Source organism: Podarcis erhardii (genome assembly GCF_964252035.2).
Source record: "Podarcis erhardii genome assembly, chromosome: 5".
NCBI classification, from domain to species: Eukaryota; Metazoa; Chordata; class Lepidosauria; order Squamata; family Lacertidae; genus Podarcis; species Podarcis erhardii.
In genome coordinates, this window is record NC_138509.1 from 75916562 (window position 1) to 75931651 (window position 15090).

At 39.7% G+C, this 15090-nt stretch overlaps 1 long non-coding RNA gene across 1 annotated transcript; it reads left to right on the forward strand.

The window, feature by feature from the left end:
• The first annotated feature begins 3575 nt into the window (after positions 1-3575).
• Positions 3576-13621, forward strand: LOC309342425. The gene is made up of 3 exons (XR_014156801.1): positions 3576-3697; positions 7852-8000; positions 13415-13621. It is a non-coding gene; the product is annotated as an uncharacterized lncRNA (long non-coding RNA).
• Positions 13622-15090: the final 1469 nt, after the last annotated feature.

The following is a 15090-nucleotide window of genomic DNA, read 5'->3' on the forward strand; positions in this document are numbered from 1 at the left end:
CTTTTTTCTTGTAGTTTGGAACCATTGCTCCGTGTCCGCTTCTCTGGAGCAGCAGAAAACAACCTTTCTCCCTCCTCTATGTGACATTCTGCTCAGGCTTCTTTGCCTCCAAGCCTATGCACCCACCCAAAACTTTTCTTGTTGTTTTTGCTTTAGAGATTTCTATTGCTGAAAAGGCAAGTGGTTTCTCAGTTTTAAAAACAGCTTGTCTCTTCGGCGAAAGGCATCATTGTGGTCAAAACAGCAAGCAAAGCTCTTATTTTTGTGTGTGTGGCTTTGTCTCTCCTGTGCATGTATCGCTCCTTGCAATCCTGAGGATCCCCATGCCATGCCATGTTGTGAAATAGCAAGTCAAGAAGCACTTTGAAGCCTTTGATTTCTGGTGTCTTGTGGTTCTTATTAACCACCTATCACTGACTAATGCTGCTGGACACAACCACCACTAGGATACAAAAAAGATAAAATCTCTTTCTCTCCTCTTGTCCATTATTTATGGTAGCCTGCTGTATTACAAACAGCAACCAACAAAGCATCGTCATGATTAAAGTTCTGCCGTTCAGTCGTTCTCCCTCCTGCCTCCATCAACGCAGAGTTTTGCGGCTGCTTTTAGTAACAAAGTTTGGATTTTCATAAATTAAACATGTTGCTTAGCATGTCTCACTCACTTATTGGGGAGTTTTTTGAACAAGCCACACACACACACACACACACACACACACACACACACACCTGGAATGTTTTCATCAAAGCCAGTGGAAGTTCTGGAAAGAAACACATAATGCCATCACAACCAACATGTGTAGTTAAAAATGTGAGCCTCACAAGGCTATGCATATATATATATATATATATATATATATATATATATATATATATATATACAGAACTGCAAGAAGCTCACCCACTCCGCATTTTATGCTACCTCCTAGGAAAGATTTCATAGCCCAGCTGTACATTAGAGGTATCATGGCTAGGTCATAAATTATTCATGCTTTACGCATGTACCGAAATGCATCCTTGTGTTATTTACTATCTGCACAAAGAGCTGCTTTTTTAAAAAAATAAAATAAACTTGTCATGTCATGTTCTTCGACTTTTCTTGAATTCCTTCTTAAGTGAGCCGTCTCAGATGATCGCAAACACTGCATCCCCCCCCCCTAAAATTATAACCCTTAAGATGCTTTCTGAGGGAAAAGTAGTCAGAAGTAAAATTTTAGTTTGTGTGTGTACACCCACCCTCACACAAACACAAACACAATATCTTATTTGTCGGTCTATCTATTTACTCTGCATTAAAAAGAAAAAAGTGCTCAGAACTCTTTCTTGTTGCATCCTGCTGCCGTACTCTTCCTTGATATCCTGACCATTTTTGAACCCTTGAACTCTGACGGAGAGGAGGGACTTGGGAAGGTTGTCATCTGATGTATGTAAGAAGGCAAAAGGAATAGCTTTCTCTTTAATAGCACTCTTTCTGCTTAACAGTTGGTGGGAGATTAAAATGATCTAGGTGGATAAGGCAGGTTAAAGGTCAAGGGACACCACCATTTTTTCTCTCCCCTTCATGTCAAAATAGAGACAGGTCGTTAGACATTAGAAATTGTATGCTCTTTCCCCTCCCCTCCCAATATTTCAATCTATTTATGCACTAATTTTATTGTAAACTCCAATTCTTCAGGGGAACTGGACCCCTACCAAGCTACTGCCCGGTCTGGATAGTTGTCAGGTGCTGACATTCTGAGTTTCAACCATATTAATTGCTGGATAAAGGCTATAATCCCATCCCTTTGAAGCCCAGGGTTGATTTTAGGCAGTACTTCAAAAGCAGCACAAAACCGAAAGAGACATATTTCCGACCAGCACTGAATCAATATGATTTACCCTCTTTGCATTTGTCTACATACGCTGTACATATTTGGCTGCACATGCACACAGGGTGTGATTTGACTATAAAACACGTCAAAATGGGAGGTTTTATTATCCACAATATTCTACACAAGATAAGATGTACTGCTGCTGAATTTTGCCGTGGAAATCTCTCCTATTGTTTAAGATGTCCTATCATGCTTTGATTACGAAGGAAAAATATCAATGTATGTAATTTGGCTTGTTTCCAGCTCTACAGCTGTAATAAAACTGCAATCTAAAGCGGGGATGAATGAGTGCATTTTGAAACAAAGCAGTTTTGCAAGACCAGCCCCAATACTGCAAATTATTGCAGAATTTTAATTTAAAAATGCCTCCGATCGAGTACTTTGTATGTGACAACCAATATCCCATGGATGAATTAAATCTATTGTTTCACATGGTTGCAAAGAACCTCGACCCCACCCCACTTGCTACAAAGGAACAAAATAATAATAATAATAATAATATCCAGAACAATGCTCAGAAGTGCAAAGAATTGTGTAGCTAATATGGAACTCTTGATTGGCATGTATTTCACTTAACGGCTCTCGATTCTGCAGGCCTGCACTATATGAAAACTCTCTCTTACAGGATTTGCCAAGTATACTTAGTGTTATGTTTGAGAAAGATTAACAGTATTTCAGATCAAAGGCGAATCCTGCCGCATACTCTTAGGAGATTGTCATTCACTTCCATTATGGCTCATTTGCACAAGATTTTCCTGTAATATGAGCCATTGTTTTGATGGCAGTGATTTGACATCAAGACAGGGCCAAATGCATCTCAGCATCCAAGTCAGTCAAGCTCTGGGTGACTTGGTCCAAAAGGACTTGATAATCATAAAATGCAACTGTTACTCTGCAAGGTTTAAGCCTCTTTTTCAGATTCTTTTAAAAAAACACCGAACTTTTGAATGAATCTTGGCCTGAACAAAAGCAAACAATGAGTATTATCTATTCTTGATATATGTATTTGCAACCACAGCTTGTCTTGAACTAAAATAAAAGGGCAGTTGTGGTGGCGGTGGTGGGGGAAATAACAGCACATTCTTTTTAATGCCCATTTTCTTATTTGAAAAGTAGCCAATTTATTTTAAAGTGTTCTTTGAAATGAACACATCTCTTCACTCTAAAATTTAGTAGTCTAAATAAAACGCACTCTTTTCAACATTTACCTTTTCATTTCTGAATCCAACATGGATCCAAGATGATGCATATAGAATTCACACAGAATCCATTGAAATCAATAGATATAGTAGAATAGTGAAAGAAACTGTAGTGTATGCTAAAGCAAAATAAAAAAAAATCCTTCCAGTATCACCTTAGGACCAACTAAGTTTGTCACTGGTGTGAGCTTTCATGTTTCATGTGCATGCAGACCAGTTCATCTTCATTTGTAAGCAGATGAAAATGATGATATGGGCAAACCATAATTAAATCCTCTACAAATTTCAAATTACATTTCAAAATACACTGAGAAGGAGAGGTGACTTTTTGTGCCTACAAAAGTTAGAAGGCCTAATTCAATACCCTAGACCTGCTTTTGTATTGCCTGTTTAAGAAATACTTCGCTTCAGAAAAGGACTGTAGACCCTCCCCCCCCCCCCTTTTCAGCTAAGCAACTTTCTTACACTTCTGACACAGAGTTGAAACTTGGCATTTTGGAATTAACTGAGCTGCTTTTCCATTTCTCCCTCTTCATCCTCAGAGATACAAGTCACAATCCAACACAGACTTACAGCACATTCCTGTGTCTCTGTACTCAGAAGTAAGTCCCATGCGTTTACTCCCGGGTAAGTATGAAGATCATGCTTTAAGCATCTTTCCACCCATCGTTTTCAGTGAACAAGTGTGTTTGCTTGTGGCCACGGCAGGGAAAGGGTGAAAAATGTATGAAAATGTTGTAGCTGTGGTGTTAGTTTATGTTAAAAGGAATGTGGCATTCATGACTTGATTCTTCAAGAGTACCTACTCTCGAGTCAAATTTTTAAAGCTAATGGAAGCTGAGGAACAATGAAGTTTGTTCGACTGAGGTGTTTTATTCTGAAAAAAAGTTAGAAAAAGCGTGTTCCAAAATAATATTCTATACTTAAAAAAACCAACAAAGTAAAAGTGCCATACCCAAGACACTCAGGGAGAAAATATCACATTGAATTGATTTTGCGTTGTCTACTTGGAAGTAAGTCCTATTAAGTTCAGTGTAACTTACTTCTAGGCAAGTATGTAAGTACTGCAGCCTAAAAGTTGCTTTTATTGAAGTTCTTAACTTTGCATTTGGTCCATTGCCAGCCTTTGTAAACAAACTGCACTGTTATGCTGCATTTTTTTAAAAAAAATATATCTCAGGAGTTTATTTATAAGGCAGGCTATGTAGGGTCTGGAATGCCTGGAAATTATCCATGGTGATATAACCTTACACACTGTTCTCTGCTGGTAAGGTGTGTTGAACACCAAATGCTAAGATTTTACACTGCATGCTTGTGTGTGTATGTGTGTGTAGGATTGTGTATCGGCTTTAGAATAACTGGAATTGCTTTTTCACTTTTAAAAAGTATGGCTTTTTTCTGCTTAAACTGTCAAAAATGAAACCATTTCCTCTGCAACTTTTGGAATACCAAGAAGTAGGCACTGAGGTATCAATCTCTGCCAAGTGAGTTTTATATGGAAACACTGACATTTAACTTTGACAGTGATTGTATTCAAATAATAGAGAATATAAAATGTTCTTGTTCCCCATGTATGGGAAACTTTTGAAATGTAAACATCAAGCTATTAAACAAATGTGAGGTTTCTCTCTCCCCCCCCCCCAAAATGTGGAAACAGTTACTAAATACATGAGCAATAGCGCCCTCTACATTTCAAAAAACCCCAGAAAATGTACAGCTTCCAGAAAAGTATATTTAAAAACCAGTTCTGTCAATTGCTGCTTTTATCTTGGATCTGTGAGATGGTAAAATATAAATTTAAGAGGTGTGTAGAATTATCAAAGTACACATCAGTTTTGCTTGGCTTTATTTACAGTTTTAGCAAATGCATCTACTTCTTTAAAAAAACAGAAACATCAAGTCTCTCAGTGTCATATCTAAGGTTTACAATGAAACTTTTTTTGTGATTGATTATTTATGCAAAGTAACACGTTCTGTTCTGCTTTGAGAATCCAGTATATTATTAATGTAACTGATTATTTATTAAAAGTCTCTCATTTTTATCCATCAGCAGTTAGATACATAGTTGTTCTAGTCCTTAGCAACATTAAAACCATAAGCTTTCACACACAAACACACCCAGATTCCTTTGATGCTGAAGATGTCTGCATTTTTGCAAGCTGCAAAATGAAATCCAGAAAAGATGTGAAAAATGTTGAAAAAGTTATTCTTTCCAAATACATTTTATGATGGATTCTTAAGACTTCATTATTGCACAATTTTTATTTCTGAATTTTCAGACTTAGCAAATGATAGAAAACTATTTTGTCATGCAGTTTACCTAATATAGGCAACAAAAAGAACTATAAAACTGCATTTTCTTCCTACACATGTCATAAAATGAGGCAAATTATTTAAATGATTCTCCAATGCTAATTGCAAACACACACACGCATGCACACACATGCACACGTGAATATGCAGATCTCATAATAGTGGAAATCAGTGTTTTATTAATTTGAAATAAAAATATCTAGGGAAGTATTTGACATTTGACTCATATGCTTAAAAGTGATCCCTATGATTTTCAACAGAACGTATTACCATATGAGAGGCTTAAAACGAAGCCTGGTGATTACTAAAGAACAGTACATTATAGAATTGGGAAGATATGCATGCCATGCTTTTCATATCACTTAATTAAATTTTGTGTAAACACAGACTATTAAAGTGCTAATACTATAGAATTTTATTGAAAACTACAGTGAATTTCTGTATATTCCATGAAAAAAATATGTTTATTTACAGTGTACCTAATTAAAAGTACTAGCTGGACACAAGTGAAAAACTTTTTTAAATGTTCTCAAACTTTTTTCTTGTGCAAGTACACAGTTGCTTAGGAAGTACACTTCCCTGTAGCAAAACATACACTTTTAATTTGCAAACAAAAACAGCCCCTTTTCTTTGGAAAAGAGGGAATCTTAAAAAAAGAAAAGTGCCTGTCAGTGGAGGTTACAGACTATATGTATTAAAGGTGCTTTAGCAGGGATTAAGGCAAAATACTTATTGCACTGAAAGCGGTTTGCTCACCAGCAAACAATTGTTCTTTGTTGCATTTCTACTTTTGAGACATTTGGCTTGGTACTCTGAAAATGCTATTCTTGGTACCAAATTTACAAAAGAAGGAGAAGAAGAAGAAATAAACATACAGTGGCTCTTAGCAGTTCTCTGCTCACGTCAAGAGCAAATTAAAACAGTGAAAGAATGGTGCAAATAATTGTTTCATATGTTCTCTTTACTTGTGACTTCTATAATCATCCTGGCTGATTTACAAATGTAGACTTCAAGGTTGTTCAGCTTCCTGCAGAGTAGAAGACTGCTACTTTGGCACTCGTGCTCATGCCCTTGTAATCACCACTCAGAAACTGTGCCTTGGTACTTCCAATTCCCAGTCTCTTGATTGAACACCTCATTCTGTGCTAACAAGGTGTCCAAGGTATTTGAACAGGGTCTTCAGTCAGGGGGAAAAATTGCTAATGGTGTCACTCATTAACAATTCCTGCACCAGTTTTTGGTAATCTGGTAACGGTCTCAATTACAAGCTGATTCCTCCCTTCTCTATTTTTCAAGTTCAAATACGATGGGATGGTGGGGAGGGTTGGAATTCTGGAGTTGTGAGAGGTATGGAAAAATTAGGTGGGGAGATGGATAGCGAAAACTAAAGTTAGACCACCCTCATGGATTGGTGGACCATGTAAACATGGTGTAGCTGGGGTTTGCTGTAACAGATATTTGTATTGTTTCCAGTGATAATCATGAGGCTGTAATGGATATAAGATTATCGCAAAAGAATACAAAAGAGTTAAAAGACACACACACACACACATTTTGAAGGCTAATGCTTGAAGTTCTGATGTAGAAAGAAACTTTCAAGAAGGGCAAAACAAACTGCCTGTGAAATGTGGTGGTTTTTACATAAAGTATTTTAAAATAAATGAATTTCAAGGAAAACGTAATGAAAGGCCATGAAGGGCACTGTTTTTATCTTGCATTGCCCGGGATATAAATCATACATAGATTTACTGGCAGCAATATGATTTCATTGGTGTGTACAAAGAAGAGTATAATATACTAAAGGAATCTTAATAGTCCCTCAGAAACATAAATGGAGAGGAATATCTGTTCTATTCAGCCAAGGCTTAAGCAGCTTTCCTTTATGAATTTGACTTGTTGAGTTTAAAGGTTTTTTCAAAGAATTCAGTTTCAGACTCGCTGTTCTGCTTCTATGCTGAACATGCAAGTAGGTTGACTTGAATAGATATATGAATTCGTGTATGAGCGGCCATATAAAAATCTAACTTTTGGGAGGTCAGTTATCAATAAAGGGTTTATAGCCAAGATAATTCTACTCTTTCAGGAATGCAGTCAAAGTATAAGTTCAATTTCTTCCCCATATGAGAGTTTCAGCTTGGAGGGTTTGGGCTGGTATGATACATTAATTTCAAGGAGTATAAGCCCTCCTAAAACTGAAAAAACAAAAACAAACCCAGCACTCTGTCATTTTCATCCATTATTCCCCAGCTTTCTAATCCTAACATATTATTTTGCATGAAAGTTAGTCTCACTGTAATAACAGTATAAAGTGTTTAGGACTGAGTTTGTGAAACTTTTAAATAATCATCAAGAAACTGAGCCAATCTAATTTGGCACTGAATACTTTCAAGTACAGTACTACCTTGTTCCTGAGGTGTTGCGTTAATGATGATCTGAACCTGTTTTGAACTTGCTTTTTCTCTTTCCAGTCATTGTGCAAATCACCCACAAAACTGAAAGACAACAAATCCCTAAAACAGATAAAAAAGGGACAGGAGAGTAAAAGATGAAAGTCCTAAAGATGGGGTTTTCAGATAATTTCGGTAGCAAAAAGTATGATTGAATTGGTTAGTATTTGGTAAGTGCAGAAACATTAACTTGTTAACTTTTGCATATTAATTTTAATCATCACATTTTTTTAAAAGTGGACAGTGCTATTCCGTCATTAGCAGTCTTTCAGAAATTTATGTCAATGGACAGAAGATGGACAAATGAGAATCTCCTATTTTTTTGGCATGTTTAATCATCAAATTAAAATGAGGGGCAGCTAAAATCAGAATTATATTAATTTTTGGATTCTTGGTTTTTGTATGTTTGTAGAAATTCCCAAAAGAGCTGTGTTACTTAGATATTTTTAATGTTCTTTTTTTTTTTTTTTGCTTGTGATAAATTCACAGTGCATCTGTCAGATGTTACATTGATAGTTCAGCATCCCAAAAGTACCCATTTGCATCTTGTGGATTCATATGTTTTATAAAAGGAAACTGATGTTGTGATGACACTTAATAACTTGCATAGCAATCTTCTCTCGCATTTCCAGTTTGGCTCACAGCATATTTGTCAGAATAAATTTATAGGAACACCAAACTTTTGAAATTTATTGTTTGGTTTAGAACTAAAATAGACTTCAAAAAACACACACAACCGGTTCTGCAGGGGATTCAAAGTTGGCTAAAACCATTATGAGATAATTACAAAAATCTGACATGTTTTCTACTTGAAATTGCTCCATAGAATAGAAGGATTGTTTTTAATGCTCCCTCCTCTGCCCCTTTTGTGTAAACCTAAAATCCTAAGCATGCTGTATGTGAAAATAAATGCTAAACCAATAAACCCCTTTTCAAACAGGTGTGTTTAGGAATGAGTATATGGGTTGGGGTGAGGATGAAAATAATACATATCATTGCTATGTGTGATGCCTGCTCAGAACTTCTTAAATCAGTTCTGACCTCATCTACGCACAATACAAATACATCCCCCCATACAATAATAAATTTTACTCTTCCTAACAGAAATAAACCAAACAGCAGTTCATGCAGCCACAACAATTTTATTAAATATTCTGAACAAATTTTGTTACAGTTCTCTGTGGAAGACTTTCAGCCAGTCAGCCCAAAACAGTAGAAGATCCGTATATGATTTCAACATTTTATCACTCTATTCAAAGTATACTATTTCCCAAGGAAACCTGATGACCTTTTCCCAAAGCCACAAATATATTGAAAATCATAATTTGCATCAATCCTGTATGTAACTAGGCAGTTTTCTATCCCCACTGATAGCAATGGGAGTTAATCAGCTGAGTGCTCTGCAGGATTGCAGTTTTAAGTGTGTAAAATACAAAGAGAGAAGCCAGTTTTCCAAAAGCACAACCTCTGTACTTCCAGTAATGTATATTATGGCCTGGATCCAAAGAATCACATGACTCCTTCCACACCACCAAGGGAGTTTTGGAATTGTGTTTATCTTCCGCATGGCAAACCTGTTTGGAAACTGCAGGGAGTTTCATACGAAGGTTCTGATTTGGCCTGGGGTGGAGGAAAGTGCCTGCCATTCAAAGGTGGGGGTGAGGAGAGCCAAATATGCCCCTGCCGGACATGCTTCAACACTTGAGCACAACCAGCAGGGACAGACCTATGATGAGCCAGGAGTTGGATCAGGAGGGTAGGTGGTTTGTGTGTCCCTCCATTTGCCTCCTGCAGGGCTCACCAGCCATTGTCATGGCTGGTGGTTACCATGGATGCAACTGGCTAGCTGGACAAGGGAATGCTGGCTATTGGCCCATAAAACGGCCTTCAGAATGCTCACACCATCCACACTGAGGAAGGAGGTCTTTCCTCAGATGCAGTGGAGCTGTTGCAACAAGAGAGTTGTATGTTCCCTATAACCAGCCCTGGTCAGCAAACCAGCTGCAGCCTTTTAGCCAGTTGATGTTTCTGAGCACTTTTTGAAGGCAACCCCAGTAGAACAAACGGGTTTTGATGGCAACCCCAGTAGAACAAATGGATTTGTATCCAAACTGGTTGTACCAAAGGTTGTGTGCCGCTGTGGCCAAATCAGGCATCTCAAGGAATGGGCGCAGCTGGCACACTAGTTTAACTTTGCCATTCCCAAATGCAGACTGGACTTCCTCCAGAACAACTGCCCAACAGCTACCACCTCATCCACAGCCCTGTCACTCACACTGGCTGGCTAGGATGGAAGGCATGGAGGGAGGAGACAATCCACTGTTCCATGCTATGCCAGCCTAGAGCTGTCAGAGTGACTGGACCCAGGTCTGGCCTAGTGCCATCAAGCGATGGGAGTGAGATGAGCTCAGGATCTAGTGGCTATTGGGCCAGTTCAGCCCCTCACTGGAATGCATATTTAGGAGGCTTTCTATGGGCTAGCACTGGTGGGAATCTTGCCAGTGGCTGTCCCATCCACCTGTACTTTGGGCAGGTGGAAAGAGGAGAGGATTTGTGTGCTGGAGGAGTGGACTGTTTTGGGCTGAGCAGAGGGAGACCTCCACCCCATCCAATATAGGCGGGATACAAATAATAAAATTATTATTATTACGTTATTATTATTGCCGCAACAGCCCCAGCCCCCAGGGATCATAAGGAAGGAATAAAGACTCTGACAACGTGTTATAGAATTAATACAGTGGTGCCTCGCAAGACGAAATTAATCCGTTCCACGATTCTCTTCGTCTAGCGTTTTTTTCGTCTTGCGAAGCAAGCCCATTGACAGCTTAGCGGATTAGCGCTATTAGCGGTTTAGCAGCTTTTAGCGGATCAGCTGATAAGCGGCTTAGGGCTTAGGAAAAGGGGGGGGAAGGGAAAAAACCCCGCAGGAACTTGCAAGACATTTTCGTCTTGCGAAGCAAGCCCATAGGGAAATTCGTTTTGCGAAGCGCCTCCAAAACGGAAAACCCTTTCGTCTAGCGGGTTTTCCGTCTTGCGAGGCATTCGTCTTGCGGGGCACCACTGTATTAGGCCACAACTTTATTTAACTTCTGAATGTAGGAAGACCTTGGCTTAGGCCTTGGGCGTGTACCCCTCCCAGCCCCCCAGCCGGGGGAACTGGGGCACATCAGGGTAAAGGAAATATGGGGGTGCACTGCGAGTTGTATGTGTACGCAGGCAGCCCAGCCCATATCCCCACACACAGGGTAGTTCACTGACAACCTTTCAGTTTATGGCCAGTGACACCCATTATATAACCCCTTTTAAGAGGGAAGAAGAAGAAGACGACTTTGGATTTGATATCCCGCCTTTCACTCCCTTTAAGGAGTCTCAAAGTGGCTAACATTCTCCTTTCCCTTCCTCCCCCACAACAAACACTCTGTGAGGTGAGTGGGGCTGGGAGACTTCAGAGAAGTGTGACTGGCCCAAGGTCACCCAGCAGCTGCATGTGGAGGAGCGGAGACGCGAACCCGGTTCACCAGATTGCGAGTCTACCGCTCTTAACTACTACACCACACTGGCACTACACCACACTGGGGACCCTGGAATCACTGCCACGGGGGGGGGGGGTGAGTCACCATTTCACACACACACACACCCCATTATAGGAAAGAAAAGAATAAAGGATTTCACCCAAGGCCATAAACCACCAAAGTTGTGACAAATTGCTATGGGGAAGAAAAAACCTGCCAATGCAGGAAAATTTCTTCCCTGTCCTTCAACAGCAACCAGTCAAAGACTGTAGCAGAACCCACTAAACAGGAAGAAAAAGTTAACCAGCAAACAAGAAAACATTAAACTAGAGGGAGGGTAGGGAGGGTGAATCTCCTGAGCCAACTGCCTGGCTACTATCAGCTCCACCCCCTATATATAATGGGACTGGCCCCACCTCTCAGCAATGAAACTTGACTACTGAGGCTGGGCGTGAACCTCCAATAATAACACTGAGAGGCAGGCCGGCCCCTGTTTGCCAGTAAGTTCCCTGGGAACTGTAGCACCACGCACAATCCCGCAAAGGGCATCCACAATGTAAAGTGTGAGTGCTCATTATATGCAAAAATAAAAAATAAGCCATGTAGGCAAGGAAGAAAAGAATATAAATTATGTGAATGGAATATATAGTGATCTAATAATTTTTATAGAGAAGAATGGGCCATATCAGCCTTGAATTCCTGTGAAGAACTTTCATAACACCCAAAATATCAACACGTTTTTTTGTAATTTAAAGCCTGATCCCTAAAACACTCCTTCAACAGCACTGAAGTTACCAAAACTGAAGAAGCTCTTTAAAATTTGTAGCCCAAGATTCATGTAAGACTAGTAAAATAAAGGGTTAAACCTTTTAAATATGTAACTACTAAATTAATGGAGCATACTAATCCATTCTGAGATCTAATGAAATACACCACAATTTAAATTGCAATTAAACAGAGAAATGTCAATGGGCATGGGGGTCTCTACAAAGTTGGGTAGGTGGGGGGAATAATTCTTTCCACAGACTTGTAGCTGTTGCATGTAAAAGCAAAGCTGAGTAAATCTTCCAAATATTTGCAGCAAATATTATCCATTCAACACTTGAGAAAAGTTTGCATAGCTAATTTTATATCTTCAGTAAAAATCCAAAAACGCAATTTGAGTCTGGGAAATGGTACAGTCACATGAGACAAAAAAAAGCCCTTCCATCTTCTCTGACTAGTTTCATTATTATTTACTAGCCTGACCAGTTTCATTACGAAGTTACCTTCGCTATTGCATCCATTACCCTTGATGAGCCAGCTACATGGAAGCACTTGTTGCAGAATGTAAATCTCCTATTGTTTGATTTTTGAACTTCCCTGTTTTCATTCCCATTATTGCATGTTGCATTATTACACTTTGATTGATTTGGAATGGGAAATGTCAATGAAAATCCACAATACCCATAGACTTGCCCAAGCACTGGATGGCAATTAATAACAACTTATCCTGATTTAGGTGCACTGGTTGCTTCAGTCCCTGTATCCTCATCACCCGTACCCACGATAATCATCTCTATAAAATATTGCTTTCAAAGGGTACAGTTTGTTTTGTACCAGTCAAGCAGCCTGAATGAAAGTCATAACCATTAAATCAACGTGTTCCCCATTTTAGTTGATTTCAGTATACCCCTAGTTTGCTAGTTGTCTTTCATGCAGTGTGGGCACTATCCAAATATATATGTGAGTCCAAGGATGTGTACCCAGTGGTACTGTACATCATTACTTTGAAACCCACCCATGAATCTAAATGGGCCACCCATGTTGTCTCATGTCTGAGCAGTTGCTGGGCTATTGCAAATAAAGTCTTACCAGAAGTGCAGAACTAGTTGCAAATGTTCCTGCATTGCATGGGGTTGGATTAGATGCCCATTGGATCCCTTTCCAACTGCACAATTATATGATTCTATGTCTGTATGGCAGCCCTTGTGTCCATACTGAGTAATATCTCTGGTTTCTAACCTAATACCTTTCTTCATGAAATGAGATGAACATGGTGGCTCGTTAATTCTATCTGTTTCCGATTCCAGTGTAACCTCACAGTGGTTGTAAGACATGCAGTGGATCCATGCCATCTAATACTACAGAAAACACAGGCCAAATGGACTGTAAGTGTAAGTATTCTGCTGCCTAGATGTCAGGCTTCAGGGAATCAGCTTCCTCCCCACCGTGGCAGTAGATAAGCAGAACAAGGAAAGCGAGTCTTCTTACCAGTTAGAAACTTTAATAATCACAGTGAGAGACAAAGAAACCATCTCCTAGAAATGGCGGTGCTCCCAATTAAGAATTCCACCCCCTTACGTCCCTGTTAATCCATGTCACCTCTTTCCCAGCTTCTGCCTTCTGAGCCACTACTCCCCTCAGCACTTATCTCTTCAGCTCCTAGGGCCCCCCTCCTGCTGCTTGAGTTTCTGACACTACATCAGTGGCAGCAGTGCAGGTGTACAAATCTCTCCAGAATCATCTTCTCAGCTGGCAATGTTTCACTTGGTTGCACTCCAGTTTTGCTTGCAGGCTTCCCAAAGTCATCCGGATGGCCACACTGAGAACAGGATGATCCTCTGGCCTGATCCAGTGGGGCTTTTCTTTATGTTCTTATGAAGGATTCTTGCGGAGTAGTTTGTGACCATGAAACCTTAAGCAGTGCTTGCTGCAGCAAAATAGTGGCAGTGCAGGTGGACTTTGGGGCCACCTCTTTCACAGGGTCTTGTCCAGAGGAAGGAGCCTTCCTCAGAATGAGGCATGGGCAACCCACACAGCCCTGTAGGGGCTCTGTCAACCACTTTGCTACAGTGACAAAGTGGCACTGGGGCTCCTAGACTGCCAGTAGCCAAGGGCCACCCTCATCCATCCCACAGTGTGGTGGTGGTGGTGGTGGTTAGACAGCAGCCACCAAAATGGTGGTAGTTGGGTGGCATAGCTAGATGTGTGAGAGAGAATATCTATTGTCCTTCCTGATCTTCCACCCAATGCAAAAAGGTCTCAGTGTGGCTTCAGGGAAGAAGAAGGAAAGAGGAAATTTCAAATAATTTCAGGCCTCTTCGCACATGAATTGTCTTCCTTCTCATCGAAATAGCCTTTATTTGGTGAGCAGAGATGGGGAAGCTATTATTTTGTCGTAGGTAGGTAAACGTATCAGGAAGTGATTGTTCTCGTCTGCTGATTTATCTGGGTAGCCACCATAATATGAACCCACCACATTTCAGGATAGAGGTATTTATTTATTTATTTAAAATATTTATTACCCACTCTTCATTAAGATAGCAATCCCAGAGCAGATTGCATGGAAAGTTAAAACACAACACATACAGTAAAACAGCAGGAATAAACATAACACATCACTCTCAATAACAACCTGAAAAATGTAAAATAATGACAACAAACAGGCACAGGCATGATTATCCAACAAATGCTGAAGCGAAAAGGTATATAGTTAGGTGATGCCTTCAATATATGAGAGTTGGCACCAGCCATCTCTCAGAGGGGAGGGGTCGTTTTTTATTCATTCATTTTTAATTAAGACATTTTATATACTGCTTAATTATTTGCATCTCTACGCAGTGCACATAAAAACTACCAACAGAAAATGGGGCAATAACAAACAGAAATGTATCCTAAAACTGAAATGCTTGCTAGAACGAGAAAGACTCAATCATGCACATGATGTTCAGGAAGAAGGTGCCTGTCTAATCTCAGCTGGCATTCC